Source organism: Pteropus vampyrus, unplaced genomic scaffold, assembly GCF_000151845.1.
Source record: "Pteropus vampyrus isolate Shadow unplaced genomic scaffold, Pvam_2.0 Scaffold84, whole genome shotgun sequence".
In the NCBI taxonomy this organism is placed as follows: domain Eukaryota; kingdom Metazoa; phylum Chordata; class Mammalia; order Chiroptera; family Pteropodidae; genus Pteropus; species Pteropus vampyrus.
In genome coordinates, this window is record NW_011888865.1 from 2,707,350 (window position 1) to 2,725,598 (window position 18,249).

General features: G+C 32.3%; 1 protein-coding gene across 4 annotated transcripts in view; it reads left to right on the forward strand.

Moving 5' to 3' along the window:
• TMEM135 (transmembrane protein 135) overlaps positions 1-18,249 on the forward strand; it is a 247,629-nt gene that overhangs the window by 151,635 nt on the left and 77,745 nt on the right. The window lies entirely within an intron of this gene.

The window sequence follows — 18,249 nt, forward strand, 5'->3', positions numbered from 1 at the left end:
GATGCAAATGATGCATTAGCAAGACATGTCTGTCTGTTTACTATGGCTTAGGAGAATTGAATACTAAGAAACCAGCTAGAAGATGTTTGTAGTTATCTAGATAATGGATAGCGTAGATACTATAGTGGAGGGATCAGAGGCTGGAGTAGGCCGGAGATATTGCCATTTCTGTAGGGAGACATAATTAAATAATACAATTTGTGGGAAACTTTGATATTCTTTGAAAGTTTGATACAGCAAGCTATGTATAGTTAGATTTTTTTAAAAAAAAGTTATTTAACATTTGTGATGGTAATGTCTTAGGCCCTAGAGATAGATGAATAAAACACAATGTCTTATTTTTCAAATCTAAGATAAAAGTTGGCTGAACATGGTAATTTAAATTAGATTTTGCTCTTGCTCTGTACCTCTCCTTGTCTGGAGTCCATATCACATGCTCTGCCCCTCACTGTATCTCAGCATGCTGTCATTTGAAGGATAGGGAATTGGGTAATTAAGAGAAATAGTGCCTTGGTGACTCTTTGTCTTCCCTGAGGTCACAGCGATAATCTCTTTGGCAGATAGGCTTGAAAGGATGAATATGGGGATTCACTTTCTTACTAATTATAATAAATTTTTATTTTCCTTTTATCATTAGGTCTAGCTGGTCACTTACATGCACAGGTGGTTGTGAACTACTGTTCTAGTCATTTAAAATGTGATTCATTTTGTAATACTTTTATTGAAACATAACTTCAGTAACATTTCATAAAGTGAGGAAATGATGTGCATCTGGTTTGAAAAGTCCATACTCTGTTCCAGATTGTTGGCAAAACTTCAGATATTGCATCTGAGAATAATATGTGATAATTTGTGAAATGCTGCGATTTAGAATTCAGTAAGGCTAGTAGTACATGTCTGTGTATAGCAGATAAAAATTGAGGATTGTGAAAATTTGTTATAATTACTAATTCTAAATTACTCCAGGACTATAGGAAGGCAAATGATGGTACATTTAACTCACTCAGGAATTTTTAAATGTTATGCTCTTTTCTTCTATCTCATGGTACAGATTACTGTCATAACTGTTCGGAGCTAAAGATTTATTAAATGAAATGGTATAAAAGAAAATCTCACAACAAAGGCAAAGTCCTTTAAAGTATCCACAATGTAACCTGTGGTAGTGTTTCTAAGAGGCTAATTAGAATCATTTGTTAGGAATATTCACATTTAATGTTAATTTAAGAATATTTATTGCATACATGTAGTATACTTAACTAGAATAAAAAAGGTTAGTCTACACAAGTTTAATATTTCAAGGTACTTTGGCAAGATACTAATAGTTTAAAACTTTATAGCAGGAATCATTATTTTGGCTTCAGTGTTGTTCTGAGTCTTAATTTTTTAATCCCTGAGTGTTCTGAGAACATGAAATGATTGAGAACCATTTTTTTAGCTAGACTGTGGTGAATCCTCAATATAATGGAGTCCTGCTAGGGACCTGTGGGGCCGCCAGGTGATCTCCAGGTACTTTGCCAGTGAAAGCTAGCATGTTTTCAAACTTCTATGTACTTAGTAGGATTGATGGTAGGTATGCTAAAATCTTATTCACAGAAGACCTGTTTTGGGGGGCTACTTCTTTTCAGATTATCATGTGAAGGAGAGTTTTCTTTAAGGAAAACATGCTACCTATGTTGATCAGACTGCGTAATGTCCCCCCCACCCCCCCCCCCCCCCGCTTTGGGCTATAGCACCAGATTATGAGGCAAAAAATATATATGCTAGTAATTATGGTGTTCGGTTAATTAAATGGTCTTATTTTAAGTATTTAAAACATTTTCCCCTGTGTTATATCACTACGGAATGTTATGAGAAGGAAAGACTGACGCTATGATTCTCTTATGCGGTTTCTGCTGTTATAACAACTGGTTAGTTATAGTTTTCAGCCAATGTTTTGAATAAGGAATTGGATAAAAATGTGTTAGCAGCCAAAATATACATTTTTACTAAGTAATTAAAAAGTATGTTCTAGGCTTAATATATCTACAATTCACTTCCTATTTAACAGTAATGGCATATATAAGAAAATATTGGTGCTAAAGAATTTTATTCTGTTACCTATTATGATTTCAATTATATATCTAAAACCAATAGATAAATAGATAAATAACAATAATTCATTGTTATTTAATAATGCAAAACCCAAGTTTTATATTCATTAAAATTTTTAAAATCTTAGATTAAATTGTTTCTAAAAGGTATCATGTTTATCTCTTTCTTAATTAGAACATATTAAACAAATTACATCATTATTCATATTGTTAATATGAAGTATTCTATAATACTATAAAATTTATACATTTAGGACCTATCAAATTGGGTAGGTCTCTTTAGTCTATGCTAAATGGTCTCCAGATGACTATTAAATTTGAGTTTAGCTTACTTTTATTATCTGTTACTGTGTAATGAATCACCCGAAAACTTAGTGGCTTTAAAACACAACGGTTTTATTTGCTTTTGGTTTTGTGCATCAGCAGTTTAGTCTGGTTTTAGCCAGGTAGTTCTGCTGGTTTCTCTCGGGATCACTCTGCAACTACAGTCTTCTGGTGCTTGACTGGGGCTTCATGGTCTTAGATGATGTGGAGCTAGTTGTTTACTCTCTCTCTTCCTGGTCTCTCATCCTCAAGTTGGCTAGTTTGGACTTCTTTACAAAGTGGTCTCAAAGTTCCAAGAAATGAGAGTGGACCCTAGGCTTGGAAGTAGCTTAGTGTCACTTTTGCCACACTCTGTCCAAGCAAATTATAGAGCTTTCCCAGGTAGGATGGAGAACTAGTCTCTGTCTCTAATTCTAATAAGCAGAGAAGCAAAGTCATAGGCATTCAGGGATGGGAGAAGTTGTGGCCAACTTTGCAAACAATATATCAGTCTTACCAATTTTTTTCTTCTGCTTTTGACTTTTCATTATTATTTTTATATCTTCCTCCATCATCTCCTTTCTTTCTTTTTCCTTCTGTGCTAACTTTGCTTTGTTTTTGAAAACCACTTAAGCCACATCACTAGAATGATATGTAAACTAAGAACAGACTTTGAGAGGATATAGGATATTCTTCTACAAATCAAGTGCATGGTTGTTGTGGCATCTCTTTTACCAGTCTCTGAATTTTTTTTTTTTTTTCTTTTTGGACAGATAGTGTTTAGGAGGAAGGGTACAGTGACTTCCCTCTTCCTCTACCCCTCCCCTCTTTTGTACTATGTGCCAAGATAATGTTTTCTAAGATATTCTTTATGTATGCGCAGAGTTTTGCAGAGCCTCCCAGGAACTGTTGTGTAGTGTGGTGTGAGAGACAAAGCAGTACCTCAGGTAGAACATTTCTAAATTCATTCATTTTATAGTTGTTGTTGTTTTTTTTAAGGTCTGATTTTATTTCAATAAAGGATTTCTTTGCTTAAAAAACAAAACCACCATTTTAGGTTCTTAGACTAGTTGGCTAGCTGAGTTTCGGATGTGCGAGGTTAATTGAATGGTTAATACACAAATGATTTAAGGTCTTATAAAAATATTTTTGCCTTAAGCTATTTCTAAAATATATTTTCTAAACGGGGAATTTATATGCTTTCACTTTATCAGATACTTTAAAAACATTTCAGAATTTAGCAACCCTGAATTCGGAGCATCAGTTATACATACGCACAAAAAAATTATGTAAGATTAAGGGCTAACTCATATCTAAGAAAGCAGTGGATATAGAAAAACAGCCAAATGAAAAGACTTTCAGTGTATTGAAGGAGGTCTACAAAAGAGGGAATAGATTCCTTTTTAAAGAAATTGAAAACTTTGTTAGAAATTGACTGCCTGTTTAAATGTAAAGGAAATAATTAGAAAAGAAAAAAAAAAACTATTCCATAAGTTATAGGTGTGTATTTTTGAGGATATAAAAGTTTAAATGAAAAACAAAAGAGTTTATGAGTGTTATTGTAAATGCACATATGATCCAGGGCTGGACCTGTCTGGGTTATAGTCCAATTTTTCTCCATCCCCATGGGATGGCTTGGATGGCTCCTTGACCCTTGAGTACTTAAATGTTGATTGAAATTGTTTTTCTTGTAGTTCTGACCTACAAAGGGGTCAAGGTATAGAGGTTTTCATCTTACATTTGAAGGACTGTTTTTGTGGAAGAAAGATTTATTTTTTATGAAACTAGGCATTACAGGTATAATTTAGAGAAAGGCAGATTTCACTGCAATAATGAGGAAGAATTTTCAAATAGAGCTGTCCAAAAAATGGATTTGGTTGCTTAATAAAGCTGAGAATATTCCATTATAGGAATTTTAAGCAAAAGCTATACAGTGATCATTTATGGTTGTTACAAAAGGAAATAATATAGCAGAGAAGGGTTTAGATTATTCTCAGGGTTTTTTCAGTGCTTGAGATTGTGTGAATGGTCCAAGTAAAGAATCTCTAGGCTTCTTCTAGATCAGTGGTGCCAGCTGGGTGCAATTTTATACATTCTTCAAGAGATATTTGGCAATGTTTGGAGACATTTTTGGTTGTCCTTTTGGTGGTAAGGGGTGCTATTGTTATCTAGTGTATGAACGCTCGAGATGCTGCTAAACATCTACAATGCACAGGACAGCCTTCTACCTCCTTACCTTCAACAACAAAGAATTATCTGCCTTCAAATGTCACTTGTGCCAAGGGTGAGAAACTCTGGGATTTGGCTCTAAGGATTTGGCTGAGTGACTTAAATGGTGGTCCATTTGATCTTTGAGACTAGGTCTCTGGGCCTGAAGTGATTAGACCAGCTTATAATGGCCTTAGGCAAAGGAATGAAGTAGGAAACACTTATTTTCAGCAACTTCTTGCCATGCCCTTCCCGCTATCAATTAATTCCATTTCTCTTGAGCTTTCTAAGGTCTGTCTGTATCAATCACTCGTTTGGCCTATCAGTTCTGTAATGACTCTTTATCTCATCAGATTTAGCACCCTTGGGCCTATTTCTTCAACATCTGTTCTCTATTACCTAGGTAATCTGAAAAGTGAATATACCTACTGATAGTGATTTAATAGTCTTTCCTTAATTTGTGATAATGCCTCAATCTCTCTTTTCTCCTCACTGATCCCTAGTGATTCTGCAGAAGCTTTCCAAGGTGGCCAATTGTCTAAGCACAGGGCTATAAAATTGTAAAATTTGCAAGTTATCATTCACACAGATGTCAATACTTTATTAAAGCAAGATAATGTGATTATTGTCTAACATCTATTCAGAATTATTTAGATAAAAATTCAAACAAGACATTAGGAATATTTACCTGCATTTATATGAAGCTAATTAGAGCTAGCAACTCAGAGGTATAGGAAAATATCAATAGAAGCAATTTGAGCACTTAGAAATTATTAATACTTAGAATGACCTACAATCACTTTAGAGATCACTTAACTTGCAAGTTAACTAACCATCAGTTTTATTTACACATGTATGCAGAAAGGAAATAATCAGGCAATAGTTTTATGTTGAAATTTAGTTGCTGTAAATAAGCAGTTTTGATTTATAGTTTGGTGGCATAGCAATCCAAAATTTGATTATCACCATATTGTTATAGATAATGAGAAGAGTTTTCTCCTGGTCATTCATACTATCCTCACTACTAAGTATGGATTATATTTAACTGTAGAATTTATGTTTTGCCCAAGTAGGTCTCCAGATATGTAAAAGTCTAGTTATAATGAAATTTTGAAGCAGAGTAATTATCAATATTTTAATGTTTAGTTTTCATTAAAAACTGGTCATTTTACCCTCTTTCCTTTTTATAAACATGAAATTATGCTTCCACAAATGCTAGTTTATACTTTGGCTCCTGGCTTGATTAGGATGAAGAAATATATACTTAGGGTAGCTCAGACACTGAGACTGTGTGTACCAGGAACCACCTGCTTTCCTTAGGGGCCTTTTCTATTAAAATATTAATCAGACCATTTGTTGTTATAGACATAATTTCCATGTGAAAATTTTGGCTCACATACGCACATGCCTCATTTTTGCCGTGCCCCATATTTAATGCACTAAGAAAATTACATTTAGAAATGCTCATCAGAACTTTGCAGCTTCCACCCCCTATTAGTCTGGTTTATTGTTACTAATTAAATTTTGAAGACTGAGAAGGCCAAGTCATATCAGTTTCAAAGTTCTCTGGCTGTTGTGAGAACTTGTATTTGAGAGTGTTACTCTATTTCACTCTAATTATCTTCCCAGCATGACAGTATTGAGTTGTTCTGCTGATATTACCGCTTGTTCATCTCATTCTAACTTTGCGGGTGGAGACAGCAATGGCATTTAGATATGGTGTTTTAGAAATATCCCAGGGAGGCCTTTGTGTGTACTGTGATTTGTAGAAATTTCTTTTCAGAAGACTCTAACTTTCTAAACTGTAAGATACCTTTAAAAATAGCCACTTGAAAAAATCTGAGGTGGATGAGAGAAATAACTAAGTCTATAATGTAAATGAAGAAAATGAATGTTTCTTTTGTTCTTAATTATGAAATCACGTTCTATATGTCTGTGTCCAATAACCTGCATTTTCAAAGGACTGCTTTGGAATATAACGTAGAGTAAGTATACATTCATGATATTAGTAACTTTTAATAAAAATTAATATGGATAATTTTAATAAAAATTAGTAACTTTTAATAAAAATTAATAAAATTAGTAACTTTTAATAAAAATTAACGTAGAGTAAGTATACATTCATGTTATTAGTAACTTTTAATAAAAATTAATATGGAGGGGAGGGGTAGAGGAAGAGGGAAGTCACTGTACCCTTCCTCCTAAACACTATCTGTCCAAAAAGAAATAATACTGGAGAAGTAAGCTAAAACTCTGCAGCTATGCTAATTGCTACCAAAAAAGACTGAGTGAACATTAAGAATGCTATTGTGAGAAAGCTGCAGAAAATCTTTGTTCAGTTCTTCCCATGCCTTTTAATAACATCTTATGGAGAAAAAAATTGAGATTTAAACTTATTTTTCCTTTCATGACAATTTCTATAGGAGTAGATGATTATCAGGTTGTGAACTTAATTGAGGGACTAAAATACCATATGGGGATCACATTCTTCATTTGGAAACCTCCCAGTTCACTTAACTGAAGGCATTATGAAAAAGCAAGTAAGATGGAGAGAAGAAAAACAAGGTGACAGTTTCTTCAGGTACAGACTGTACTTATATTTGCAGATATATTATTTTGAGTTTATTTAGGAAGTTAGGGACTACTATCCTTTGGTAAGAGGATTCCGAAGAGGTATTATGCATATAAATCCATCCATCCATCCATCCATCCATCCATCCATCCATCCATCCATCCATCCATCCATCCATCCATCCACACATGCATACATATAATAATACATAACATTGCCATTAGTCATGTAAGAATAATGTACTTTTAAGAGGTGAAGAGTTCATACATATATTTCCAGATATTAGTGCCTAAAATTATGATACTGACTTTCAGACAGACAAAGACTGCCTCCTTCATTTTAGGTCATATGGTAGATTTCATCCTTGAACCTGGCTATATACACATTTTCTAGAAAGTCTTGACCATATGCAACTAGAATATAAAGCTTCTGCTTTCTATGATAGAGGTAACCTCAGTCTATAAATCTCTTCTCTTTAATCATTTTGGAATTCATAACTAATAGCTAATACTGCATAAAACTCGATTTTACAGTTACACTAGATTTTTATCTCTGTTTATTCTTAATTCATTTTTACTGTTGGAACAAGACTAGATAAGCATTTAAATTTCCTTTAATTGCTGTAGATCCATTAGATATTGAGCAAAGTTGACTTTGGATTTTAAAAAATTTCAGTAGTGATTTTTTATTCTTTTATCACACTTTTATCTATGAACTGTTAAAATACTTTTGTTGGTATTTTGAAAACCTATGTATTTTAATATCACTATGTCTCTTACTGATAAACTAGATACTGAATCTGTCTTGCTGATTGGGAGGGAAAATAAAGTACAGAAAAAAGGTTAATGAACATAGCTAAGAGGGCTTGATCTATTGTTTCCTTGGTGTAATAGTCATGGAGAGATCAAAAGGGAAAATTATTGGTGTATTAAGTTTAGAAGAGGTGATTGAAAAGTCTCCCATAGTTCATCGATTCAGAATTCAAGCACATGCTACTCCCTTCCCAACCCCTTTTTTGTAGAGGTAATGTTCATTTTAATTGTACTCCAAAACTTTTCAAGTGTTCGTTAGGAAAAACAAAACAAAACAAAAAAACCATTAATTCTAGACTTTTCTTTTCTGAAGAAATGGTAGGCAGTGGAAACAGTCAGTATGTAGAGAAGAATCTGCAGCTGGACAGAAATAGTGAGAACCAGGACAGATGTGAGCAATGCCATGCCTAATCAAGGAAAGGTTTTCTCAGATGAATTCTGGAATGAGCATATGACCAAAGAACTGGCAGATGGCTTCATCGTGGACACAAGGAACACCATTTGAGAGAACTAAGTGACATTCCATTATACCAGTACATGAGTAAAGTACCCATATGCTGTGTTTAAAACAAAAGTAAGGATAGTATATATTTTTCTGTTTCTTGTTGATGGCTGATTTGGGGAGGATTATGTATTAGGATTGAGTTGGTTCTCAGTGGACACTTAAAAATATGGAACTCAGCTAGAGGGCAGCTGTTGGCCTTTTGTCCACAGCATGGTGTAATTTAGTGAAGTAGTGAGTACTGTCCTACTGGCCTCCTTCGTTAGAATGAAAATAACCCTCCCTCTAATGGTATTTCTAACCTTTATCAAATGATAAAGATCTGAATTGCCACAATGCCATGTGTTGTGGTCCTGCTGTGACCTCTCTATTAAAGTAATTTGGAAGCTCTTATTTATTTTTGTAATGTCTCTGAGGGAAAAACATAATATCACCCTAAGCCTGGTTCTTATTTGAGGTTAATGGGAATACTACCCTTTGGATGAAAATGACTAACTTACTACAAATTGTCTACTTATAATAATGAGGTTTCATGTAGGTGACCTGTCTACTTTGCCCTGGTAAAAACACAATATTTTTTCAGCTTTAACTTCGCTCTGAGTCCATATAAAAACTTTCTCTTCTCCTCCATGTGTTGAATGACATGAGATTTGTTTTGTTTTCTGAATTGAAAAGTAACATGTTTGGTAGCATTATGGTAAAGAAAGGTGGTCTCTTACATTGTTCTGTAAACATATTGGAAAACTGGCTTATGCAACTTTTTTGTCATCTCACTTTATATGTAAACATGTAAAGTTTTTAGTTTTTGATTGTAATATTTAGATTACTTACTTAGAAATTTAAAAAGTATATTTCTTAAATCTGTTTTTCTTTATTAGACTATTTTATAGAAGCTTTGAGGATTATGGAATTTTACTTTTCTTAAGTCTGGTTTATAATGTAAACAGTGAGTTTGTTGACACAGAGACTATATCCTAACTTACTTTTTTATCTGCTGTGCCTGAAAATAAGAGATGTTTTATAATTAAGTTGAATAAAATTTATAAAAGCTGTAATTATTTAATGGGAGTTTTTAAAGAAATCTTTGAAATCCATGATAGCTTGCTTGGGTTTTGGAATCACATCTGCTTCCCCAAACTGGCTGTCTCATAGATAGTTAGGGACTGAGCCTAACTATTTCTCTAAACCTTTTCTCTGAAATTAGTGTAATAGTCCCTACGTAGGGCTCTTTTGAGGATTGTGTAAAGTGAAGTATGTCAAGAACTTAATACAGCATGTGACACAGAGGAGCATTTAGTAACACCAGTAATTGATGTTGTTGTTAACACTGTTATTTTAATTATTGTAATACTGAACTTTGAAAGAATTTTCCCCTTACTCCCCCCTCTTTTTTAAAAAATGACAGATATTGATTAAAAAAGTTGGACATTGTGGGGATTATTCCTACTTTGGAAGTACAGTAGCCACTAAATTAACATTAATAAGAATAAAATATTTTCTAGAGGCAGAAGGATAAAATTGAAAACCTCAAATTGAGATCAGATAGTCCTAGCTTTGAGTCTTAATTCAGCCACTTAAATATTTTGTGATTTTAGGTGAGTAACTTATCTTCTGAGTCTATCTTTGCGTTATCTTTAGAGTGGGAGTGATAAAAACCTATCTTGAAGAGCTATTGTTAGGTTTAGAAATAATATTTACAAAATATCTTATACAGTGGTTGGTACTGTTAATCAATAGTAGTTTATTATCTATTTTATTTCTCTACTTTCCTATTTCTCTATGTTCTCTGCTCCTTTTTTATTTTCTTGATTTACCTTTGCTAACTTTCTATCTTTAAATTTTGTAGTTTCTTTTGGCTCTTTTCTCTTTCTTTTTATATTTATTTCTTTTCCTATTTATTTTGAGTTGCATTTTTAATGACTGTTAATTATCAGTTAATTGACCATGGAGAAATAGGTGGGGAAGAAAAGAAATAGCTGACTGTCTTGATAATTTTTAAATGTCATTAACAACTTTCACTTCCAAAAAACTGCATTTCCTTTACCTGATAAAGTAGAGATGTGAATGAAGTGCTGGGTGATGATAATGTCTAATTGATTTTTTAGTCCCAGTTCTGAGAATATACTTTCAATGGGTATTTTGTTTGTAAATGAATTTGCATCTTGATTTTTAAGTTTTTAATAAAGACTGAATTTCTCCAAATATAATTCTTTATCTGTAAACTTTTTAATAATGAGTTGTTTTAAAGCTGTTTATTTTTTTAAAAAAATATGCCAGCAGAATTACAATTTTGTTGTATTAAGGAATGCAACTTTTGGATTGTATTAGTTATTACGTATTGAAATTTTCAATAGTTACATACTTTAGATTGTTGTGTGCGTGTGTGTGTGTGTGTGCATGTGTGTTTTAATAGCAGACAAAATAGACAAAAAGCAGCTTATCTACTTACCATAAAAGGACAGGATATCATATAGTCTGTAATTCCCAGCCTCTTATCTAACATAGCTGTTTCTATAACTGGAAAATTTCAAGGTTAATATCTTGTCAGACTCTGTTTGCTTACCTTGAAGTATAAATCAAGAATGATGAGCAGTGCAAGGAAGAGACTAGGCCCAAGTTTTTGGCATATTTAATGTAATTTCCCTCAGTTACATTCAGTTCAGTCAGATAAATACTTTCACCTGCTTATTACATACATATATTCTGAGATTTGTCTCTTTATATGTTAGTGACATTTTGCTTTGAAATAATTTGGTTGTATACTGGAAAAAAATGACTATAGATTCTTAGAATTTTGTGGTTCAGAAGGATCCTACAGAGCAATCTAATTTCTTTTAAAGATGAAAAAGTTAAGACTTAAAGGAACTAATTTGATCAAGTTTATAGACATAAATTTGGAGACCCAAGATTCCTTTCTTAATTCTAGTCTGGCATATATGGCCCTAAGTTCCCCATAAAGTTTTTTGTCCTTTTCCTATATTTGTTTTGTCAAGGAAAGGAAACTTAAAAAATAATCAACAAATATAACTGCTAATCTGAAACAAAGGGACAGATTAAAAAGATGGACTGTATATTATGTGAGAATTGAATCGTATAAGGAGTTTTTAAAGTTATAAAGCAATATATAGTTATTTAACTTGAGAATAGTGCTGCTTAAATTATGTGTTAGCTGAAGTGAATCAATATTATGATACTACTATATTGTGCATCAAAGTCAAAATATATACATTGCAATTTGTAATAATACTTATTCATCCAATAAGAGTGATTTCCCCAAGAGGATATGCAATGATCTGTGTTTTAAGAAAAGTTTAAAAGTGTATGAATGGGAGTACTATTTAGTTGTTTTGAAAGATGGTTGCTATAAATAGAAATTAACATCATTTTCAAAAGCCTTATATAATATATCAAGAATCTATGTATAGAGATAGGTAAAGAGTCTGCCCTTTGGAACTTTATGGTCTAAGTTCTGATAGAAAATAAAAGTATACGGACACCCCAGAAAGTATTGCCTAAATATACTGAATAATTAAGAAAATAATATAATGAGATTATATTATTATATTATTGGTGATTACCTTTTGTAGTTTGAAGTGTAAATATTCTGTCCTAATACTGGTATTGGAATGATTTGTTAATACACCTGCATTTCCACCAGACTGACCTCATAAGGGCAACAGGAATCAAGTATTACATAGTTCTATATCCCTGATATGCTGGTAGTATAGCAAGTACTGAATAAATACATAAATGATGATGAGAACTTATAGTTCCTTATCCGTTCTATTTCACTCAAAGATCGTGTGGGCTCCAGGTAGCCTGGAGCTTACCTTTGTATCTTTCTCTCTTTGACTTGCTGAGTTGCAAAGTATTAGAAACACATAGACACCAAATCAATTTTTGTGAATTGGTGGGTGGATACATGCTAAAATATGAATGACATGTTCATGGGGCAAGGGGAAATTTATTGCCTCTTTTCCAGAAAACAGGGATGAGATTTCAGTATTTATTTGAGTAATGAAAGAAAGAGGGCTTACTGGATATGGAAGGAAATGGACTTGATGAGTAATGAAGGTCAGACAGCAAAAAGCATTATTGTCTTTGGACATACTTAAGGAGTGGTTAAAGGCACTGTGATCATGGATAAAGAACATTTAATTATGTTAAAGTAAAGCAGAAGAGTTCTGTGGTAGGAAGTAGTTAAATGCACCATCTGTTTAAGTTTCTTTCTAGAAGACTTTAAAATTTCTTCAAGATAATGTTTTAACCATTTTAAGACTTAAATGGTAAAAACAGCTTTCTTTACCAGGCTATACTCACATAGGGCTATATTTACATTTGTCATATTTCTGATTATTTTTAGGATTTTAAAGTATTTCAATATTGTGATATTGTTTCTTTGTTAGATCCTTGAGAAAGAATAGTTTTCATATAATTCTACATGACATAGTAATGACAGCAATAGTACAGTTTTTTTCCTGAAAGTTTTTTAAGTTCTATAACGAAGAAGCCATGTATTGTAAATCTGTAACTTCCTGAAAAGTCATTCCAGAGAAAACAGTATTTTCTAGTTGAGTGAACTTTATTTGTTATACTTTCTTTACACTCTTGGCTTAAAATTTTTTTGGCATAATGCATTATGAGATTTCCTTTACATAATTACTTTTGTTTAACCACCCATATCATTAGTACAAATAATTAATAATGACATTATTTCTAGGTTTTCATATAAGTATATTCCGTTTCAAAAAGTAAAAATGGTTTCTATGTGTGTGTGTTTGTGTATGTGTGTATGTGTTAAATCCAAAAAGTATAAAACAATGTTTTTATTTAATATGTATTTATACACACAAAAGTATACATAGATAGGATAACAGAAATCTGGAATAGAAGGATACTTTCTTTTCATTGTATTTTTGTTATTCAATTTAATTTTAGTGTTTATTGTGTACATGTGTGACTTTGTAAGAAAATCAGCTTTAATAGCATTTTGAGATGTAATTTATATGCTCTAAAATTTACCAGTTTGAATTGTCAATTCCATGCATTTTTAGTGTATCTGCAGAGGTGTCCACCTATCCATACAATCTAATTTTAGAAACTTTATTGCCCCCAGAAGAAACCTTGTACCAATAGCAAACATTTCCTATCATTCCTACTCCCTTAGCTCCAGACATTTATTATTCTACTTTCTGTAAACAGCTTTGTCTATTCTAGAATTTCATATAAATCATATTATTATACAGCATGTGGTCATTTGTAACTGGTTTCTTTCACTTAAATAATGTTTTGAGGCTCCACCATGTTGTAGCAGGCCCTACATTACTTTTTGATTTTTAAGAAAATGTTAAAAACTGAAGTGAAAATAGCAATTTCAAAATTACTTATCCTGTTTAAGTATATTATGCAATGGTTCTGAACTGGAAGGGAATCACAGAGAAATTATTTCTTGTTATCAGTTATTGAGCATCTGTGATGTACTAGTCACTCTCTTAGGCTTTATGTATGTTATCTCATTTAATCCTTACAATATATGTAATAGATGGTATTGTTTCCACAAATGAGTAAATTAAGTGATATGATTATTAATTTTATGTTAATTTAGACATAAAAGTGTAGAGTATAAAAATAGATGTGTGCAGATGTATACTTTACAGCCACAGTTAGAATATGTTAAGTGCTATAACATTACCACAATGTACAGTGAAAATGTCATTTCCTAGCCAAACAGGTCTAATAGAACTTTTTGTAATTATGGAGATGTTCTATTTCTCTGTTCTGTCCATTATAGTACCTACTACCACATGTAGCTTATTGATTACATGATCTAATTAGTGTGAATGAGAACTGAATTTTGATATTATTTAATTTAAATTAATTTAAAGTTAAATAACCACACTCTGCTCTGCCCATGACCTAACAGTTATGGGGTAATCAGGGTAATCCTTATGCTTCCAATTGAAACAATCAAAACGTTGGATAATCAAAACATCAGCAAAACATCTGAAACAATGATTTTAATAAGATTCTAGACATTAGGTACAGAAAGGCAAATATCCTTGAGAATTTGGAAACAAATGAAATGAGACCTATGATTATACTAGCTATGCCTTGAGAGAGTTTCTAAGCAATGGATTAAAGAGGAGGCGTTTGAAGTCTAGAGGACTTTTTGAGTTGAGGTAATAGAGTGGAGAGTGAGAGTAGACCATGCTGGATAGAGTTCACAGAAGACTAGAGACTAGAGGAAAGTACTCAGCTGATTACTGATTAGGATGAACATGTAAGTGAAGAAAAGACCACAGGCCAAGGAAAGTACTACCTGAAAGGATTAGAGGTCCTTAATTGAGTGCTTGGCACTGAAATAGCAGCAGGAATAGATTCCCTACCAGCCACACTGGAACATCTCAAGATCCATTTTGCACTGAATAAAGTTCTCGGTAATGAGGGATAATTAGCACTAAATTGAGCACTACTCTTCTCCCTCCTAAAATATCTTAAAACCAAGTCCTTAAAGAATTAAACTGTTTCCAATAACTGTGTCCCAGAATAAAACTCAAGAAAATTTATGGGAATACAAGAGTATCTAGCACCCACCAAGGTAAAATTCACATTGTCTACTATCCAATCAAAATTAAAAGGCATGCAATAAGAAACAAGAAAATTTGATCCATAATGTGGAGATAAATCAGTCAATACCAAACCCAAATTCGCAAAGCTGTTAGTAGGCAAGAACATTAAAAAGAGTTATTATAACTGAATTCTGTAGTTTCAAAAAGTTAGAAACATGTAAAACAGGGAAAAAATCCAAACCAAATTCCTGGAAATGGTAATTACAATATGTAAGATAGAAAATTTACTGGATGGCATTAATGACATTCTGTATTACAGAACACAATATTAGTAAACTTGAAGACATCACAGTGGAAATGATCCAAAATGAAACACAGAGTAAAGGGAATTTTTTTACAAAATAAAGAGAACATTTGTGAGTTGTGGGACAACTTAAGGTGACCTGCTATGCATTAAATGGAGTTCCTAAAGAAGAACAGGGGGAAGAAAAAATTTGATGTAATAATAATTGAAAAACTTTCAAATTTGATGAAGACTGTAAATCCACAGATCCAAGAAACTTAATGAACCCCTAGTATAAGAAACATGAAGAAGACTACTCCAAAGCACATTATAATCAAATTGTAAGAAGATATTGTAGTGATGTTCATGGAGCAAACTACTGAAATAAAATGATCCGTCAACCTAGAAATCTATATCCAGCGAAAGCAACTTTCAAAACAAAAGTGAAATCTTTTTACACATAGATTTTTAAATTTAAATAATCACACTTGGCTTCTGGCCATGACCTAATAACAGTTACAAGGAAAATCAGGATAATCTTTACCCTTCCAAATAGAAACAACTAAAATGTGAGCAAACATATGAAACAATGGTTTCAAGGTTCTTGATGTTAGGCATTGAAAAATGATTAAAATATAGTGGTTTTATAATATAGATAAAGGTACAACGGGTGGCAACAATTGCACAAAGATCATGAAGGGAAAAATGGAAATATACTGTTGCAAGTTTCTATATTAAGTGGTATAATATCACTTGAATGGAGGCTGTATCAATGTAAAGATATATACTATAAACCCTAAAATAAACACTAATATAATCTAACAAAGGAAAGAAACGAGAGTCAAAAAAAAAAAAAATACTTAGTCCAAAAAAGGCAGAAAGAAGGAAAATGGAAACAAATAAAAGAAAATAGAAAAATAAATAGCAAGATGATAGGTTGAATTCTGAGTTACCAATAATCACATTCAGTGTAAACAATTTAAACATGCCCCTGAAGGAGTGGAGATTGTTTCAGATAGGATAGAAAGCAAGAAACAATGATATGCCTGTAAGGAATGAACTTCAAATATAAAGACCCAATCAGTTAAAAGTAAAAGAATGAAAAAACTAACAATAATCAGACGAAAGCTAGAGTTATGTGATCAGATAATACATATTTCAGAGCAAAGAGTATTATCAGAGGTAAAGAAGGTAATTTATCATGATAAAGTAGACAGAATTCAAAGTGTTTATATCCCTAATAAGAGAGCTTCAAAATTCACCAAGGAAAAATGGATAAAACTGCAAGGAGAGATTGTGGTGAGAATTCCACAATTACGGCAGGATATTTTGACACCTTGTCTCAATAGCTGACTGAACAAGTGAACAGAAAAATCAATAAGATTATAGAAGATTTGAACCAACAATGTCAACCACTTGACATAACTAACACTTATAGATCCTTCTGCCCAGCAACAGTAGAATGCCCGTTCTTTTAAAATGCGTATGAAATATTCATCAAACATAGAACATATTCTGAGATGTAAACTAAGTTTTGATAAATTTAGAAATAATCAAGTCATATAAAGAAAGTATTTTTTTGACCATAATAGAATAAAATAAGAAGTTAGTAACAACAGAACAATTTCTGAAAATCCTCAGATATTTGGAAACTAAATAACACACTTCTAAATCATGGATCATAGAAGTAAGCAAAAGCAAAATTAGAAAGTATTTTGAATGGAACAAAAGTGCATACCCAACTTACCAAAATTAGTAGGATACATGTACAGCAGATCTTGGGAAATTTATAGCATTATACATCTCAAAATCAAAAAAGAAAAAAAATCTTAAATCAGTGACCTACATTTCTACCTCAAAGAAACTAGGAAAACAAAACCAAATTAAATCCAAAGTGAACAGAAAAAAGGTATTAATAAAGATCAAATTGAAATGAATGAACTAGATCGGTCCAAGTAAACTTGAATATATAGTGGTAGAAACAATCCAAGTGAAAGAAACATGGGGAGTAAAGAGAAAAACTTTGTTGGTGAACTAAGCTTTTAGTCATGACGTGGGTACTGGATTCTTTCCATGTACATCTTAGTATGTTGTATTTAGTATGGTGTATTTGAGGGGAGCTTCTTTAAACTAGATTTACTGTGTGTTCTGATGCCTACTTTTAGAGGAATTTTTTAAGTGAACATTTGTTTTTATTGAAAACTTGACATCCATTCCTCCTTTTTCTTATTTATTTGATTGTTTTTGTTTATTTTTATGGTGACATTGGTTAACAAAATCCAATAAGTTTCAGCTGTACACTTTAACAGTAAGGCATATATATATTTACATTGTGTGTTCACCTCCCATAGTTAAGGGGGTCAAATATGTAGTGACAGATAGATGAATTTTTTAATAGTTTATATCCCACAAAGGATGATTATATTTTTAGGAGCTTTTCTTATTGATTGTAATTGGTTAACAATAAAATCTGGTCATCTTAATAGTAATAAGCATTATGATTTATTTGCTGATTTCATTATATAAAGGCCATTGTCTTTGTTGTTAACGTTCTTCAGGCATTCTTTTAAAAAAATTTTTCAATTACACTTGACATACAATATTATATTAGTTTCAAGTGTACAACATACTGATTAGACATTTATATAACTTACAAAGTGATCACCCCTATAAGTCTTACCCACCTGACACCATACATAGTTATTACAATATTATTACTATATTCCCTATGCTGTACTTTACATCCCTGTGACTATAACTGCCAATTTGTACTTCTTAGTCCCTTCACCTTTTTTACCCAAACCCCCAGATCCCCTCCCATTTGGCAACCCTCAGTTCTCTGTATCTATGAGTTTGTTTCTGTTTTGTTTGTTCATTTTTTTTTGTTTGTTCATTTTTTTTTTTTTAAGA